This window comes from Perognathus longimembris, chromosome 21 (genome assembly GCF_023159225.1).
Source record: "Perognathus longimembris pacificus isolate PPM17 chromosome 21, ASM2315922v1, whole genome shotgun sequence".
NCBI lineage: Eukaryota > Metazoa > Chordata > Mammalia > Rodentia > Heteromyidae > Perognathus > Perognathus longimembris.
Window position 1 is genome coordinate 21,781,665 of NC_063181.1, and position 20,795 is coordinate 21,802,459.

General features: G+C 36.3%; 1 long non-coding RNA gene across 1 annotated transcript; it reads right to left on the bottom strand.

Annotated features, from left to right (window-relative positions):
- Positions 1 to 561: 561 nt before the first annotated feature.
- On the bottom strand, positions 562 to 19,908 carry LOC125339645. The gene is made up of 3 exons (XR_007208574.1): positions 19,442 to 19,908; positions 17,945 to 17,952; positions 562 to 573 (listed from the first exon to the last, which is right to left on the bottom strand). It is a non-coding gene; the product is annotated as an uncharacterized LOC125339645 (long non-coding RNA).
- Between the last annotated feature and the right edge of the window lie 887 nt (positions 19,909 to 20,795).

Below are 20,795 nucleotides of genomic sequence, written 5' to 3' on the forward strand. Positions count from 1 at the left end.
ACACATCCATCTCTGGCTCTATCACAGGGTTTGACATGTGGCAGGCACTATTTAAATATTAGTTATTGCTTAAACACCTAGAGTTCCTCAAATATCCGTGCATACTGCCACGAATGCCATGGTATAAACATCATAAGATATACTTTGCAATCTTTTCTGTAGGATTTGTGGAATAAATCCTCGCGGCATTGCTGCTTTTCAAGAAAAATGTTTGCAATAGCCAAATTTTCCTAGTGCAGAGAAAAGTCTAAGACAATAACAAAATACAAACTTGGCTAAAATCAGAGCAGTAAAAAATGGGTAAAGCAAGCTGGAATGCCACTATGTGTGAAAATTATGTCACTGAGGAAAGCTCAAAAGAAATGGCACAAGAATGTAGGAAACTGTGGGACAAAACACAAAAGAAACAGAAATACTCTCAGAAAAGGTAATATAAAAAATTATTCCTAAGTCACATATAGCTATTAGACTTTTTTGTGACAAAAGAAATACAAAAATAGAAGTATTCCAGATAAAGTTACACTTAAGAAAAAGGATCTGGACACCACTTCCAACCTGATTAACTTCTCAGTTCTACCCTGACACTACTTGGCTTCTCTATTTATTGTTAAATTATGGCTTGTGTATCTTTAAGAATACACAATAAACACACTGGGTGGTAACTAAGGGTAAAAAAATGAGTGAACTGAAGTATAATAAACCTATGGAGAGCATAAAAGTACTTTTTTAGAAAGATAAAATTAATTTTTTAGAAAGACTAAGCCCAACAAAGTAAGTACCAGGAAATGGGTAGTTGAAGGGGGGGGGGGGGCATTTGGAGGGCAAGGGAAGACAGGTAGAAGAATGAATGGGGGAAATGGGTAGAGTGCAGGCCAGAATGCATTGTGTATACTACATAGTTAAGGAAAATAAGGCAAGTTGGGTTGAAGGAGGGGTGAAGATGTTGAAGGTATGAAACAGGTCCAGATACATCATATACATAAATAGCTTTGTTCACTGGCAAAAAAAATCAGTATATAACCTAAAAATTAAGAAAAGTAGGGGAAAGGGTGGGATGAGATGGGAAGGAGAGAATGTTTAAAGAGGTGGTGTTGATCAAGTAACACTGTATTCATAAACTGGTCTATTGAATGGTGACTCCTTTGTACAATTACTTAAAAAATATTTTTAGAAAGAATAGACAGTATTAACTGTAATGCAGAATATCAACTGTCTATCCTTCCACACATGGGCTATTTCATGTGGACAGCTAGTCAACGTATAAGACTCCACCAGCATCTCGTAAAGTCTTCTCAGCCACCTTAATTTCCTTGTGACTCTGTGGTAGGCAGAATGATGATGCCTCTAGCAAAATACCTACTTCCTAATGGCTGGTGCCTGGGAATATGTTAACTTACTTGCCAAAATGGGTGGGAGTTATCAATATAATTCAATTAAGAAATCTAGGATGGAAAGATCATACTGGGTTATCTTCTTGAACTAAATGTAACCACAGTATCCTTGTAAATGAAAGAAGGTATCAGAAGAGTTACATACAGAATGAGACAATGAAAAGACTCAGCTGGTTGTTGCTAAATTTGAGGGTAACAGGGAGCCATGAATGGGAAGTCAGTCATCATCTACAAGCTAGAGAAAGCATAGGAAGTTGGACTTTTCCCTTAGAATCCCATGAGGAAATGCAACATGATCAACAAATTCGTTTTAGCCCAGTAAGACTCACCTCTGACTTCTACCTCCAGAACTGCAGAATAGTAATGTATGGCCATTTTAAACCTCTGTTGTGTTAGAAAGAAAAGGAAAGTAATGCAGAACTGTTAATGTGATTTCCACCCCTTTTATTCAGCCATGTTACCATGTATACATCTATTAGCTATAGCCTCAGCATATCACTATCTATGTGTCTGTATGTTGACTTACCCTCTTGTTTGTTCCCACCATTGCTGAACTGGTATTAATGTCTTAATCTTCTGTGTTCCTTGCTGTCCAACCTAGAACCTTTAAATATATTAAATACCCCACCTATCTGCTTCTGGAACATTAATATGACTCACCACAGATTCATTTGTCTGAATGAAATGCTTAGCTACCCCTCTGACCTCTATTTCAATCCAGTCTTCCACTGATGTTTAGACACTTGGCTCCTGACATCATCTATGAATTCCAGTTAAAGTTTTACATTGACACAGGTATCACAAATGTCTCTGGTTCTGACCTTTAACCCTATTTCCTTCTGCTAGGCCCAGGCATTTTCTTTTGCTGGTCTTAGGGCTTAAACTCAAGGCCTCTGGGCGCTGTCTCTGAGCCTCTTTGTGCTTAATGCCAGCTCTCTACCACTTAAGCCAGAGCACCACTTCTGATTTTTTCTGAGTAATTTATTAGAGATAGGAGTCTCACATACTTTTTTGCTTGGACTGGCTACAAATCAGATCTCATCTTCCCGAGTAGCTAGGATTAGTGGTGTGAGCCACCAGTGCCTGGCTATTTTCTGAGATTTCCATCAGTAGGGACAGCTCTCCTTACATTCTTATCCAGTCTCCTGTTTCTCCCTTTCCTGAGGGATATATATATATATATATATATATATATATATATATATATATATATATGATACCTGATACAAAAACATAAAACTGCATTAATGATTTCAGGTACTAGATCATGGGGTAAGTAGTCAAAGGATTAAAAAACTTCCCTCACCCTGTGAAGTTGTAATAAAAGAAGGCCCAAATGGACCTTGACAGAAAATAGATTCTCCAACCCTGCCTGAAAAACACAGTGGTAGCATGAACTGTACCTAAAATCTTGCAGGAGATAAATGTTTTACATTTGTATTAAGCTGAAAGTATCTTACTTGGAAGCTTTCAGTTTAAAGGCAATATTGATCATTTCTGGGGTAAAAATTCAACAAGAGCCATTGAGAGATGTGGTTATAAATGAAAATATTAAATGAAATAAACATCTTCCCAGGATTATTTTAAGAACTTTTTTTTCTCCCAAATGAAGACTTTCATTGTTTTCTAACAAGTAATTAAAATAAATATGGAGAGTACATTTTCATGTGTAAAGGGGAGCCCACGTAGAAAGCTCTATAGAGTACAAGTCTGCTTGCTTCCAGAGGCTATAACGGGGTTACTTTTACATCTGAGCACAAGGTAGATTTGTTCTCCATTCTAATAGGCATGGTGGCTGTAATATTTTACTCATTTCCAGCTATAATAAGGTTTGAGTATCTGAAGCTACAAGGTTTGTGTTTCTCTTCCAATTTGTTTGAGTCCAAGGGCACTCTGATGGGGTAAGGTGTAAAACAGTTCACAAGAGACTTTCAGTATTGGTTTCTTCACACCTGCAGTTTTTGAAAAATAATCTTTTTTTCTAAAAATAAAAGTGAAATGTTTACAAGGACCTAAGGAACTAATTTTTTTTACCCACCTCAACCAATTTATAGGATTGAGCTGAGTGCTCTGGAGGCAGGGGGTAAAGCAAAAACTTGTTTTAGGAGATTTAACAAGCATTTGCCAATGGAAACTATTTTTTGTACATTTTCCCACCTTTGAATGGTTTATTGAGAAGCCCATTGGGTGGAATATATAAATGCTTATATAAATGTTTTTCTCTTTGTTACTTACATAACTCAAACACATACCTACTGAGTTTAACTCTTTTTCATCCAAATGCTTGTTTGCGATTTAATGACAAATATTTTCTTTTCTTAAAAAAACAAAAAAATCTATATTGGAGCTTGAACTCAGAGCCTCTACCTCTTTCTTAGCTTTCTTGCTCATATCTGTGGCCACACCTCCAGACCAGCTTTATGTGTGTTAATTGGAGATGGAATCACTATGATGTCTCTTGGACTTTTCTGTTCAGGCTGCCTTCAAACTATGATCCTCTATACTTCAGCTTCCTCAGTAGCTGGCATTACAGGTATGATGAGACAGCAGTGCCCCCTAGTTCACATCATCTTATCCTGGCAGATAGTACTAGGCTTGTTCTTACTCCCCTTCCACATATATGCTGCACTTTAAGTCAATTTAATCTTAGAGCCTGTGGTCTGCTTTTGTTCCATTCATCCTGCAGTGTATCTGTCAACTTTTTAAAAAATCTTCCATAGTACTCTGAAAATTCTGAGGATCCAGAGGACTCTACAAGGCCCAGTCTCACCTATTTAGCTTCACATTGTTCAATATTCTTATTAGCATTGTTGATCTACCTCCTATTAGTTAAAGATCTTTTAGACTGTAGGATAAAGTTGACTTCTGTCTCAATACATTATCAGCCTGAAAATCCCAGTGTTTTCTTCACTATCTGGTAAGATCAAACTAAAATATTCTCTAAGCACCTTGGTACTATGTATTACCTATTACTTATTTGTTGACCTTTAAAAAAAAAGAGGTTTTTTTTTGGTAGATAGTTTAAGGTGACATAGAAATAACATGGACATAAAATACTCAATTTTGTTATAAAATCTGAGGTAGGAGGTTACGTCCAGCACATGCAGAAAAGGGCATAAATCAGTTGCTCAAAACATAGTCTACTTGGGAAAGACTTTTTTTTTAATGTTTATGCTTTCTAATCTTTTTATTTGGACACTTTTTTTCTCATTCTATAAATGAACCAATTTAGCTACGAATTCTCAAGATAACCACAGAAAATGTGACATGCATTTCCCATTTGAAAAAAAAAACTATGTATAGACTACTTATTTTGGTGAAGACAGATTTTTCTAAAATAGCAGTGCAACTCACTACTAGAAACCTAACTCACAAAGAAAATGAAGTGTTATACAGCTCTAGCCTAAATCAATAACTATGACCAGTTACTAATGCCTGGTAACAAGATAAATTGCAGATACACAGAGTAATTAGACAAATATTATTTCATTGTTCTTAAGTTTGTGACACTAATGAGTTTCTAATATAGCTTTTATGTCAGTGACTGAGAGCAACAAAGAAGAAAAAAGTATAAAATCCTGCAAATAATTAGCAGAAAGCAAAGGAAGAGAAGCACAGATTCCCCATGGCTTAAAACCTCTTAGGGTGAGACATTGTTATCTATGGAGTGTTAAGGAGTGGGGAATCTATTATTACAATACTGAGCTTTGTAGTTAGAATTTATATTCTAGTAAATTAGCTATTTCATTTCAAATGTGCTCTACTTTATTTAGGCAACGATTTCCACTGATACAAATTTATTTTCTTTATAATCTTGGAGTTCCACTGTTTTGGCATTCTGAACATAATGTTTTTTACACGAGGGCCCATGGGAGTCAAATTCAGCAAAGCTGTCCTGAGTGCAATTTCACATGTGAGACATAGCTATGGAATTCCTTCTGGATTTGCCTATTGTTGCAGAGAGAGACTTTGTAATTACCCAGGGATTAAGGCAGAATAGGAAAGTCCCTGAAAGCAGCTTTCTTGCAAATCAAGAATGTATTCAACACAAAGTTAGGAAGTCAGCTGGGAAGTGAGGCAGAAGTGTCTGGAAATGTAAGGGTTCAAGCAGAAGGATCCTGACTAAAACTTCTAATTAAAGCAGTAAAAACCACTTTTAAAGAATGTCAAAGACTGTCATTTGTATTCTCCACCAAGGAATGGATATTCTAAGGAATCTAAATGAGGTGTTGGCACTGTCCAATACCCTGGCTTGGTCCTTTCCTTATAATGCAATAGTAATGAAAATGGAGCTTAATGGTACATAAATAAAAATAATTAAATAGAAGATAGTGGTAGTGGTGCATTACCTGAATTAATATACAAGATTAAGAGGCCAATAACCCAGAAACAACTTCATTCTTCTTTTTATTATCAATTAGACTAGTCTCTCGGAATAGAATTAAACATAACTTTCACTCTACCCTTTTGATTCCAAATTTAAAAACAAATTATTTCTTATGAATTATGATTCTGGGGTTCTCTTGGGCATATGGCTTTAGCATATGTTCTCATTGAAACAAGCCAGATTACCAGTTTCATCACTTCTGGGTATGTCTTTTTTAATTTAAGTTTAGAAATGGATGTATTTTTCTTATTGATTTCATAATCAAAACTGGAATCAAGTGATTAATTTACATGTGTTAATTTTTATATCCTTGGGTTATCTTCCTACTTGCAGAAATTTTGACAAATGTGTGGAGCAGTGAGCTGTATAACACTGAGAGCTCATAATGATTTGCAAAACTGTTTCAGATTAGATGATCCGGCAAAAATAAAGGGGTAAATTGAGCTCAGAGAGAGACAAACAGCCAGAGCTATACTTATGAATGACAAACCTCATTTGTTTTCAAATAGAGAAAGCATGGGTCTCATGATTCTAAAATGTTATATACTTCATCTCAAAACGTTTGATTAACAGAACTGGAAAGAAAAATCAAGAGAGTCATCATTTCTTATTAATGATTATACTTGTGTAATCACGAAGAAGTCCAGGGCTGGGAATGTGGCTTAGCAGTAGAGTGCTTGCCTAGCATGCATGAAGCCCTGGGTTCAATTCCTGGGTACCACATATACAGAGAAAGCGGGAATTGTTGCTGTGACTGGAGTGCTAGAGTGATAGCCTTGAACAAAAGAAGCTCAGGGGAAATGCCCAGGCCCTGAGTTCAAGTCCCATAACTGGAAAAATAATAATAATATTAAAGAAGCCCAGTTTCTCTTAATTCTTTGGCTGTTTCTTTGTTTTTGTTTTCTCGTTTGGGCATTGGCAGGGGTATCAGCCTCTCACTTTTTCCTAATTTTATCCAAGGATTCACTAGAGGATTAGAATTCCAAATCTTTAGTGGGGTACTAGTGGCTCATGCCTGTAATTCTAACTACTCAGAGTTTTGAGACCAGAGGCTATGGATGCAAAGCCATCTCAGGAAATCAAATCCAAGAGGTTGCTATCCCCAATTAACTAGCAAAAAGCCAGAAGTGGGGGTATGATTCAAGTAATAGAGCACCAGCCTTGAGCAAAATGGCTGAACAAGAGCACAAGGTCCCAAATTCAATCTCTAGCACACACACAAAGAAAGAAAAACTCTGAGGATTTTGTGAGGAACATGTATAAAATATATAAAGGAATAACTTACAAACAGACCATTAGCACCAGGCAAGATAGCTGTACTAATGTTGGATGCTACTAATCCTTCCATCCATGACAAATCTGCAATTGGGAATCAGATGATAATATGCCCTTCTCTTTTGTCCATTATTGAGCAGCATTAGTTTCTGAGAACCTCTCCTGTGTTTATTTTTAAACTTTTTATTGTTATATTTAAGTAGTTATACAAAGGCATTGCCATTTAACAAAGTAAATTATGAATACAACATAGCATATTCTTTAACTTCCCGAATATGAAAGGAAAACTGTTTCAAAATTTGTGCACTGATGTTGGCTGTGAGAAGTACTACAATATCACCAGCATGAGATTTATTAGCCTATAGAGTAGTAAAGGTAAACAATATCAGCAAATTATTGAAATTGAATATTAAATATCAAAGTATAATGCCCTTGGGAAAGTTTTGGGTAAAAATTTCACCTAGGTTCTCCCTGTAAAAACCATGTCTATAAAATTTTTTCAGAACTCTGTTCAGACAGAGGCAGCAGCATTTCTAACTTTTCAAAAGACAAACTTGTCAAAATTTATTTGGAAGGGTTACAGTATTATTAATAACTTTACTGTTTGGCAGGGAGGCATCATGATTAAAAATAATTTCTAAATGATTTCCCATCACAAGACTAGTCCTGGAAGAAGAATGCTTTCAACTGAAAGTGATGTCTTGCTTTGTGCAACTTGATTCTTTTGCTCAGGTTCAGAAATGTGCTCTCCCTTGGAAAATATCCAGAGCTACAGACAGGGCAGAATGCAGGGTTGTTTGGCTACCATGTGAATGGAGCCACAGGGAACTCATTCCATCCGTGCTCCATAGTCAATATCACTGCCTATTTGCTTCTAAGTGCAATAGTCCATGGTCTATAAAACACTAAATGCTTGGGCCTTCACCACTTAGAGATCAACTTTCCTCCCTGTGCAACTTCAGGGCAATTGAGATCAGCTGGAGGGCTGCTGCTCATCTTTCCCAGCTTCCATCCGTGGGGAAACAGTAGCAGTGATCTTCCACAGAGGGTTTTCAGAGAAGAAAGACCTTGCCTTCCATAAGCCAACAAAGAACTAATCTGGTGATCTTTATGGCATGGCCAAAAGCCCATCTGCTAAGCAGAGTTGAAAAGCAGGGGATTTCTATTCATTAAAAGAAACACACAGCCAGTAAGAGTTCTCTCAAGTTCATTACAGCCTTACATTGAAACAATACCAACAGTGCAATTGCTCCTTTCTTGCCTTGGGTTTGCAGGGTTCACTGGCATGCTGTTTTGGTTGCTTCTTGTTAGGCCATTTGCTCACTTTTCTCCTTCCCTTTAGAAAGAAAAAGAGTAAATGAAAATAAGATTTTACTGCTTGATTTTGGTCTTAAAGTTTTCAATCTGATAACATGTACTAATATGGATCTGTATTCATTTATGTGTACATTCCACCAGCAAATAAGAATTAGACGTCTACCATACGCCAACACTTCCTCAGATTCTTTAAATATCTTAGAAACAAAACAGACATGGTTTGTGCCTTCTTGGAGGTATATTTAGGAAGACAAATATATATATACTATCACTTGAAAAGTAGAGAAAGGCTATGAAGAATAATAAAGCAGGAGAAAGTGACAGATTTAACTTTTAAATAGAATGATGGGTGATGGTTTTTCAGAAGAGATATTTGACAAGGTAGCTAAATGAAGCCAAATTTGTGAAGCATGAAAATATGTGGGGAATTCTGACATGCAAAGGTAGAGAGATGGAATCATGCTTGATGTTGGCTGGATAATAGCACAAAATCCAGAGTGCTCATGGTGAGAGGAAAGGAGAAGCTTGAGAGGAAGGCAGCCAGGGCCAGGGATGGGAAACCCCTGTAGACACGGTAACTACATTTTATTTTATTTTATTCTGAGCATGACAGGAATCTAATAGACCCCTGTAGAGAGGGGTAACTACATTTTATTTTACTCTAAACATGATAGGAAGCTAATAGATAGTTTCCATTAAGATCGTTAATCTGAGATTAAAACAATGGCTGAACAATTACCTCTGGTTTTGGCATCTCGGTAGGCTTCTGGAGTATCTAGGGTAAAAGGTCATGGTGTCTTAGTCTTAATGGGTAAAGATAAAAATCCAAGATACATTTTAAAGGAATAACCAGCTAGATTTGCTGATGGAATGGATGTGAGTTTTGAGATTAAGAATAACTTCAAACATTTTGGCAGAATGATTAGATACTACGATAAGGGTATACCGAGATCTAAATAATTCCAACCTGTAACAACCCTTACAAAGAGAAATGTTGAGTCTACTATTATCCAATTTGCAATAGGAATCCACTGTATAATTCCTTTAAATAGTGAGATACTTTAATGGCAGTTAAAGTGTGATTCAATTATCTTAAAATCCATTTAGAAATAACTATTCATGAACATTAGTAAATCTACTTTCGTGAAGCACTAGGGGAGAGAATGGCCAAAGCCTTGCCCTCCCCTATCACTGAAAGCCAGTCAATAGCCCTTAAATGCCATATGCATTTGTTAGCCCCAGGACAGGGGCTATTGCTTTGCTTAGTGCAATATCCTATAACATCTCATTGAACTACTATGTCTGGGTTTGGACATTCAGTTATATGCCTACTCTACAATATAGTCCAAATGAGAGAACTAAACCTGGGGTATTAAGTAATTAACTATGCAAAAAATATATTAAATAGGACATTAATCTAAAGAAGGATTTTAAGGAAAAAAAACTTTCTGCGTTGCCTGACCCTAATAAAATGAAGGAGTAGCACCTACGGACATGTGTTCTTTACTACATGTAATCATGTACTGTGCCACTGCTACATGGTCACACAGGAGTCCAGACAACATGGTCTGTATGCCTGATGGTTATATGACATTCTCCCAAGTATCTCAGTCACACCCTCATTTCAACTGAATACTACTGTATCTTAAATGAGTACAGTTTTTCTACGCAACAAGCAGAGCCCACATGAACCTCCTGGAGATGATAAGGTAAGCCTACTATATCCTAAACTTAACAGATTAAAAAGAAAGTAAAATAAATAACTAAGAAAAATCACTGCCTCTGTCTGCAATACCTCTGACATCTGCTAAGTAGTCAGTGACTTTTCAAAGTAAGCACTTCCTTCCTTCCTGCTTTAGATTCTGTCTTCTCTAAGGGTCCCACAGTATGATGCCACTTCTCCTGGAGGCTGTGTCCTCAGTAATCTCACAAAGCCAGGACCAAAGCCTTATAAGTTGATTAATTTCCCATATGCGGAGTCTAGTGTATTTCTAGAATCTACACAAACATGGTATTATTGCTGCTCTCATCCTCCTCTTCCTCATCCTTGTCACAACTACTACTGGTAGCATTATTACTACGACCCTTACCAATAACCATTATGGTAACTATACAAAAAAAAAAAAAAAAGGAAGTGAACAATTCAGTTTGAGGCCGTAAAGAGCTTCTCATGTGCTGCAAATACTCAAGGGTTGACTCATGGCCCTTCTTGTAAGAGAATTGAAAATTATAATTAAAATACATAAAGGTCTCATTTTGAGAAAAGTAATATTACATGACATTTTGTCTTTCAGGTAGGGATTTCAGGGATGTTTTCAAATATTACCTTGATAAACTTCATAAAACTTCTTCATATCTAGGCATCTATTTAATAGGTAGATAACAAAATAAAATACACGGATCAGAATCAAGTGATCTTCCCCCAAGACAAAATGATCATTACCTAATGCCTTTCTTATTGGATATAACATCAAACCTCATCACCGCCACAAAACCTGCTCAGAAGTTTTAAATGATAACTGTTATATTATTTTTCTCAATATAAAATGTGAAGTAAATCATGGCCTAACATTATACTTCAAGTTGGAATAGTGAGGTTTATGAAATTTAAAGTATGTCCTAATAGCCCAGTTACTTTATCAACAAGCTCCGTGTCTTTTCAACATTCAGAGGAAAAGGATGCATTTGACTAAGAGAATTACACAATTCTGAGTTGTGGTGGTTTCACATAATTGTGCTTTAATGTGAAGATTTTCTCTTCTGCTTAGAATAATGAAACTACAAATACATTGTCATTTACTTTCAACAGTAAAGATTATCTAAAAAGGAGGTATACATTTTAATTTGGAATCATTGAATTTTATTCTGAATGAGCATAGGAAATCTTAATAAGTAAAGCACCCTAAGATTTATCTATTTTACATGTGAATACTTCTCATAAGGCAAACAATGGTTTCAGTAAACAAAATTTTATATACCCAACTGTGCACCAAGTAAGTCATATTTTATGTCATAAAATATTCATTTTGATACCATTTCAATTCATTTAAAATAGACTCTTATATATAGTACCCTCAGAAACAGAAGGTAAAATTACCATGTTGCCAATAACTATCATATTGAATCTCACTTTCTCTTTCAACATGTTTCTTGTTCTTTTCTGTTCCTCTGTCTTTTCCCAAACCCTCCTCCTGAGAGGAGTTCCCCCCCATAACTTTTCCCATTACAAAGCACCTTTCGATATTTCAGCCCTGTTTGATATGATACATCTCTAGAATGCCTTCTTCTATTTCTTATCACCAAATGGAAGTTCTTACCTTCTTTTAGAAGCATAAGGGCAGAAAATCTTTCTAAATTATTGAAAACTTGTGGATGTCTAGTGGGTGACTACTTCTCAACATGTTGTAGTACAATGTAGCATGCCTAAGTATTTTAAGCAGAATACTTCCAGAAAGACCTTAAATCATTTACAATTATTTCTGTACCATTCCTGACACCTTCGTAATTTCCAGTTTATCGTGGCTCCTGATAACTCATTATGACAGCAATGTTTATGTAAAATTTCACCTGTCCTCTCATCTGTATGGTATAGATTGGCATTATTATTCCCAGGAAATACTCTCCTCTCTTCAATGCTTTGTACTAAACGTTTATGGTCAAATTGGACAGTACAGGGCATTCCAAAAACCCAGAGAAATGAAGAGGAACCCCTAACCACAGGAATGACACAAATGAAGTTGGTGAGTGAAGAGAAAGTTCACAACCTATAAAAAGATGTGCAGTTCACATTCTGAATGGTGACCTTCTGAGAGCACTAGAGGAGCAGTAGAACATAATTGAAGTAAAAGGAGAGCTAGCTTTGATGAAGCAAGGTGAGAGAAGAATTAAAACATTTAGAACATGTCATTACGGAATGATTCTCTATGTAGGCACATCCTCTTAGTGGACACATAATATAACATCAATTAAATCTTACCCCCTGTGAACTTACTTGCTATTGTTACACATACTTGAAGACGAGCAGAAAGGAATTAAATAACACTCTTAGGAGAGGCAGAACCTGGATTAAACCTGACAGTCTGGTGCCCAAACTTGACCTTAGCTTCTTTGTGGGGTCTCCCCAGGAGAGGACTGAGAAAAAGCAATGAGAGGGGAGTAGCATTCTCACTTTAGGGGAGAAAGCAAGAATGAAAGATGAAGTGGATTGGATAAATAGTGTCATGGGAGGGAAGGCTTTAAAGACAAAAGAAGATTTTATCATGAAGTAATTTAAAACCAAACAGCATAGATGAGCTCGCTTTAAAAGACCCTGGGGATAACCAGGTCAAGGAAAATTTGGAGGAGATAAGCACTTCATAAGGAATACTGGAGTAGAATTCAAAAGAGACTGATATTTATGCTTGATATTTTTGAAGCATTGAATTAAACAAGAACAACCCACTGGTGTCTCCTAAGAACAACCTAACTCCAGTCATGATGAAGAAGAGACAATTTAGTCTGTCGAAAAATGCCCAAAAGATACATTTAAAAGAAGAGATAGTGTCATATCAAATCGCCTGTGCTCGCAAAACTGCTGAGAACTACACCAAACAACGTTTTAAGAAAATTCTTTAGATAAAGTCTATGAAATTATTGACTAAGAAGCTACAAGAAATGAAAACATCAGACACAGTGGCTCTCACATGTCCTCCTCTTCTTAGACTCCTCCTTGCTTCCTACATTCAAGGCTCTAAGTTGGGCTGGGAATATGGCCTAGTGGCAAGAGTGCTTGCCTTGTATACATGAAGCCCTGGGTTTGATTCCCCAGCACCACATGTATAGAAAATGGCCAGAAGTGACGCTGTGACTCAAGTGGCAGAGTGGTAGCCTTGAGCAAAAAGAAGCCAGGGACAGTGCTCAGGCCCTGCGTTCAAGGCCCAGGACTGGAAAAAAAAAAAAATAACATAAGATCAATCGCAGTATATCCAAGGGGAAAAAAAACACAAAACAAAATCAAGGCTCTAAGTTATCTGTGATCTACTCTGTATTCAAACCCTGTCCCAGACACATATTTTCCCCTCTTATTTCCTACAGCATCTTCTCTCAGAAGGCCCACATGACTTCTTGCTCAGCATATTATGGTACCCTTTACTCTGGCCAAAAAAAAAAAAAAAAAAAAAAAAAAAAAAAAAAAAAAAAATTCCCTAGTAGAATAGTCTTTTTCACTTTTGTCTTAGTGAGGATTCATGCAAAAACAATGACAGAACCCTAGAGTCCCAATCCAAATTAGTTGACACAGTTTTAAACTAGGACTGTTGGCTCATTTTACCTGGAGTTTAAAAATGCAAATTTCAGGTACAGATGTGGTTTTCAGTGCATCTTGGCATACATGTCAAAAGATGCCATCAGAGATAGGACTTGTTCTGTCTCTTCACATTGATCTTGATTCTTAGACCACCTATTCCTCGGTGATAGCAAGATGAATACACCAATCTCATGTTTAATTTCCACTAGCCCATCCACCCCAGTAGAACAGCAAATTTTCTATCCCATAATTTTACCCTATGAGTCAATTGGATTGTCCTGGTTTAATTCTTATACACATTCCTGACAAGATCATAGCAAGAGAAATGACAATACAGACTGTCCCACTGAGGCCACACCATGGGCTACAATGTGGAACCTCAGGATCTGAGGGTGTCATTATTTCTTTTTTTAGCTACAGTAAACGAGGTAAAAGAGGGGTGGTACAGTAAAAGAGGTGTGGTTTCTTAGTAGAAAAGTAGGGTGCTTTCACTGCAATCTCAAGTAACAGTGCAAATGCTATTTCTACCAGGAGATTCTAACAAATATCAATGATAATGTGTATACTATATTAACCAAAATCTATAGTAAAGCCAGGGACCAATGGCTCACACTATTGTTCTTTTTATTTGACATTCTAGATCACTCATAATCTCCTGGAATCACTGTTGATTTGGGTATCTGCGTAATACACTTACTGATAGAATGCATCATTCATTCCTAAATAATTATTTAGTTATTCAGCCAATTTATCTTTCAGTAGTCATTCCACTGTTTACCCACTGGCTTTTTTTTGATACAACACATCATACAGCATTATATACTGTGAAAACCTTTTACCATAAGTGTCCTCATGCCAATTTCTTTTGCTTTTGTAGTTCTTTATCAAATATTGCCTTCTCAGTGAGATCTTTTCTAGACCTACTGTCTACAGTGGAAACTTCTTCCCAACTATTTTTGTTACTCTCACTTGGATTCTTTTTATCTTGTCATTTAACTGCTTTATAAAATATTGTATATGTTTCTCTTTAACTGAGATCTATATGTGAATTGTTTTGTAATACATTGTTATTCCCACCAGCTAGAAAAATAGACAGACAGATAGAAATATATCCAAAATTTGTATTGAACTTATGAGTAATTGAATGAATGACAAAGTAAGTCATAATCATTCTTCTTTCTCTTATTTTTGTAGCTCTAACTCATTTGGAATTTAATCCCAACCTATCCTGGTTTTCCTCCACTAATAAGCAATAGTGGGATTCACAATCTGATTATAGATTACTTTTATAGAAGGATAGAATGAAGACATCTTATTATGAACCCCTGAAGTCTAATTTGGGGATAAACTAAATGAGAATGAATGAATGAATGAATGAATGAATATATGAATGGGAATTTTTCCAGACTTGTATAATGGAGTTTGTGAATGATGAGCTGTCCAGCCCAAAAGCACTGAAGACTGGAATCTAAGAAGAATTGATGTTACAGATTAATGCAAATGAATTGTCAACACCTACCATGAGGAGTCCTGGGAGCATTATGTTATCTAAAGGAACAAATCCAGGACTCGATCAACAATGCCAGCTTCTTTTATTCAAGTCCTCCTGTTTGTCAGCGTGATATCTGGCAGATGCCAGACACTTTTCTGTTAATTTTTAAAAATGGAAACAACCTAAGCAATTGAAACAAATAACAGACATTCCCAGATAGATTGTGCTCTTTTCTCTACTACACTAATGTTCCCATAAATCGTTCTTCATGTCAAAAGGTTGAACAATATGATTCAAAAACAAATTGTAAGCACACAGAGGCTAATTTCCAAGGGACACATTCTGGAATAATGGTATTCTAAGTAGAATCTGTAGTATTTTAGAATTCGTATGTATGTCTGTGTGTGTACATGTGTGCATGTATCTCTGCATATAGTATATGTGTGCATATATGTATGATAATGCACATATATCTATATATTCACATATGTATATATACAGCATGTGCTCACACAATATTAAGATTGATTTGTTTATGTTGAATCACTATATACATGTTAATTCACCTCCCTTCTGCCATTTGCTCTAGCAAATTAGAAAAATATGTATGTATATATATCCACATACATACATACATACATATGAGACTGTGTGGCTGAAAGTGTTGGTTAGAGGTTTGGACTCAGAAGTCAGTGGACAGTATTTATTATATCATGGAAAAGCACCCAAATACCCTGTAAGAACCACTGGGATGGGAGGAGGTTGTTCAGTATGGTAATGGAGATAGGCTGGTAGAAGTCTCTTCAGAAGGCAGGCTACAGAGGAAGGTAGAAAAGGGAAAGGCTCTGAGAAGCAGGGTGACAAGTTAAAAGTTCACCTTGTGAGAACAGGAAACTCAGAGACACATTACAGTGGGCTGATGTTCTATTGCATCCTTTGGTTAGCTCTGTGTCTGTCATGCCAGCAGCCAGTCCTGAGGTATACATGGTGCTCCTCACCTGTGTGATATACTGGGCTGATGTAGCAGGTCATGGAATGGTATGATTTGGACAAGCAAATATTTTTCAGTATCAAAATTGATTCCCACAGTGAGATTTACTTTCTATTTTATTTTTGTTAAATATACAGCATCATTTAAATCCACACCATTTCCTAGTTGTTGTTGCATAGTAGCAGTAGTTTCAAATACAAATCTCCACATTAAAGTCCTTTGTTAGATACTTTTGTAATGGATATCTTTATCAACATAGAGATACACCAATCTTCCATTCCACAAAGATGGGCTATCACATCATCATTGCATGCAAACATTGCTACTGACTCAGGTGTGTCTTTGCAGCATGTTTCCGTTGCTATCTACCTCAGTCCTCCTAAAATTCTGTCATTTTCATGTACACCTTTAAACTCTTAAGTTCATCTCTCACCTTGATTTTACTACTCAACATAGCTTCTGAGACTGTCAAGCAGGCTGTTCTCAGTAGGGATAAGGAGTAGCTCTATTTCTGTGGAAATTATGGTATGCGTCACTCTCTTGAGCTATCTGCCCCACCTTCAGATCGGCATTTCCAAGAATCAGGATCATTATTTAATGCTCTATTCAACACCATGATTATGCCCCTATTCTTTCCAAATCAATTTCTCTTCAACGTCTGTTAACTGTAGAGGGTTCTTATGTGTCTCTACTCAGATGACTCTCCTCCTCCTCACAGATCTCATCTGAAAACACGAATTTTCTATCTTTTCTTTGCCTCTTAATGCCGCTCCCTTCTGTTATTTAACTTTACAATTGTGTGACTTAACTGTCAAGTATCTTGACATACAGCTTGCACAAAAGCTGCTATCCATTTAACACTCCTCTTATTGTTGCAAGACTCCACCTAGATTAAAGAACTGTGGTGATGCTTTGCATTTCAACAGCACCATGGTAATTCTTCAGATAACAGAGATTTATCAAAACCCAGTTTTACAATTCCTGATAATATGTATAGATCAACCAAAGGATGTTATGTGCTGTACATGTGTAAGCACATATTCAAATAAATTTCAGATGAAACTCTGACAGATTATCTGCAATGCAAATACAGCTCTTTCCATTGCATTTTTAGGTTTTACATATTGAAGCATTCTGGCATAGAACAAATTCATATATGTTCCATTTAGCTGTTAGCCATTAGGGGTTCCAAAAAAGCCACCATGCTGTTTTGATACCAGTTCTAAAATGGCAAATCAGTGCAGGTGACACTGAATCACTGGCACCCAACCTGTTCCTAATCATACCTCCTTTTACCCATGGTTAGAGGCATTCATATTCAACTCCAAGTCACTGAAGTAAAATTGGAGCATCTGGGTAGAATGTCAAAACACCAAAGCTTACATCAATGTGACACCCCAGAGGCTTCCTGCAACCCAAATGTTACATCAGTGGTTGCCAAAGAGGCCATGGATTCCCTGTACTAACATCTGTATCTAACAGCTTCTAAAAATGTGTTTCAAAACTAAATAGATATAGGTTAGCAATTTTCCTGTGATCCTACCTGGTTGCTAAACATGAAAACATGGACTAGTTAAAATACAGTTATGCTCATTTAAAAAATACTGTATTCATCTTTGCTTATTTTCTTTGGAATGTTTTGCTTAGTAGGTACAAGAATAGTGTTAAAAGATTTATGGTATGCTCAAGTTTAATCTGTGAAAGATGGATTAGTTATTGTTATTATCTGCCATTCATCAATCTTATAAATATGTACTGTTGAATCAACACTCATAAAATCATGTTCTTTCACTTCTGTGCAGTTAACTGGTGTGACTATAATAATGTCTTAAGTTTGGTGATTGTTGCCAATTCATAGATCAATTAAAGACTCTCTTGCCTAAACTTGCCTAAACTTTAGATTACATACAGTAGCTTATATATTTTTACATTATTACATAAAGGATAAAACAAAATACAATATTTTCCTTCAAACTCCTCATACTTGATGAGAATTTCTTACTATTTTTACAAATTTGGTATCTCAATATAACTCTTCAACAAAAATAGAAATTGGCCCTCTAAGAGTTTCATGATAATCAAGTTTCTAAAAATAATCTTCCAATAAGTAAGACAACAGTTATGAATTTTATAATTACAAATCAAAAGGAAATTTCAAATTACTACCTATGAAATGTTTTATTCTTTGGCAAAGTAGCAGGATATAAAATAAATCCTCAAAAATCAATGGCTTTTATATATGCCAACAACCAGAAGAGAGAGGCTGAAATCAGAAAAGCAACACCTTTTGCAATTGCCCCCAAAAACATAAAATGCCTAGGAATAACCTTAACCAAAGATGTGAAAGAACTCTATGATAAGAACTTTCAAAACCTGAAAAAGGAAATTAAGACAGAAAACAGAAATGGAAAAACCTCCCATGCTCTTGGATCAGGAGGATTAACATCATGAAAATGGCAATATTACCAAAAGCTGTCTTCAAATTCAATGCAATACCCATCAATATCCCAACACCATGCTTCAATGAAATAGAGGAAGCAATTCAGAAATTCATATGGAACAATAAAAAACCCCAAATAGCAAAAACAATACTAAGTAGAAAGAACAGTGCAGGAGGAATATCAATACCAAACTTTAAGTTGCATTACAAACTTATAGTAACAAAAACAGCTTGGTACTGGTACAAGAACAGACCCAAGGACAATGGAACAGAATGGAAGACCCAGAAATGAACCCACATACTTACAGCTACCTAATCTTTGACAAAGGAGCTAAAAATATAGGTTGGAACAAAGACAGCCTCTTCAACAAATGGTGCTAGCAAAACTGGGTCAACACCTGTAACAAACTAAAACTAGATCCCTATTTATTACCCTGCACCAAAATCAATTCCAAATGGACCAAAGACCTAGAAATAAAATCAGATACCCTGAAAACACTACAAGAAGGAATAGGAGAAACTAGGACTCCTTGGCACTGGAAGAAACTTCCTCAACAAAGGCCCAGAAACATAACAAATCAAAGAAAGGTTGGGCAAGTGGGACTGTATCAAACTGCAGAGCTTTTGCAGGGCAAAGGACATAGCTTCCAAGATAAACAGAAAGACCACAGATTGGGAAAAGATATTTACCAGCCATACAATGGACAAAGGCCTCATATCTAAAATATACACAGAACTCAAAATATTAAACTCCTCCAGAACAAACAAAGAACTAACAGCCCTCTCAACAAATGGGCTAAAGACCTAAAAAGAAACTTCTCTGAAGGGGAAATGAGAATACCCAAGAATCACATGAAAAAGCACTCTACATTACTGGCCACAAAAGAAATGCAAATCAAAACAACATTGAGATTCCACCTCACGCCAGTAAGAACATCCATTATCACGAAATCCATCAATAACATGCTGGAGAAGATGTGGCCAAAAGGGAACCCTACTACACTGTTGGTGGGAATGCAAGCTTGTTCAACCCCTGTGGAAAGAGGTTCCTAAGAAGGCTAAACACAGAGCTCCCCTATGACCCAGCAGCCCCACTTTTGGGCATCTACCCAAAATACTACAAGCAAGACCACACTAAAGCCACCAACACAACTATGTTCATTGCAGCACAATTTGTCATGGCTAAAACATGGAACCAGCCTAGATGCTTCTCAGTAGACTACTGGATCAGGAAAATGTGGTAGATACACACTATGGAATTCTATGCCTTCATCAGAAGGAATGGCACTGCCCAATTCATAAGGAAATGGAAGGACTTGGAAAAAAATCATATTAAGTGAAGTAACCGAGACCCAAAGAAGCATAAACCCTATGGTGTCTCTTATAGGCAAAAGCTAGTACAGGATTAGGCCAGTCATGGTAAAAGATCAAAATACCCAATAGCTGCACCCATATGATCACATAAGATGATGCCAAGTGAAATGAACTCCACATTCCGGAGACATGAGTTATTACCACTGTTCTAACTATTATCATCATCCCATGTGAAACCGTACCTTTTGTATTTTTTAATTATTTTTTTCTTGTCTGTTTGTTCGATTGTTTTGTTAAGTTTTTTTTCTCTTGTACCCCTGTTACCACTATATCTCATCCAAATACCCTGGATACTGTTTATGCGGGTATTAGGACTGGGAAAGGGGAAAGGGAATACCAAAATTGAGAGACAAAGGACAAAAAGACAAACCATTCCAAAAAGAATACCTACAAAACCACTTGATATAAATCAACTGCAAAACTCAGGGGGAGAGGGTAAGGGGGAGGGGGAAGCAGGAAAATGAGGGAGGAGGTAACAAGTTGAACACGAAATGTACTCACTGACTTACATATGAATCTGTAAAAGCCCTGTACCACACTTTGACAATAAAGAAAAAAGTTTAATTAAAAAAGAAATGTTTTATTTTCTTATCTGTATGCCAATTAACATTATTTCATTAGAACTTTTCCTCTTTATACTGTTCATATGAATTTGCTTTCATATTTGTGTTGACAATATATGCCATATTGAAGAGGTTTTTGTAATTTAATAACTAATTCCAATTAATAACAAACACACATACCAAATCAACTATTGAGAACAAAGGTAATTCAGTATTATTTTTAACAAAAAATGTTTTCACTGAACCATTGAAGCTGGTGTTTATCCTGTACTTTTAGTGTT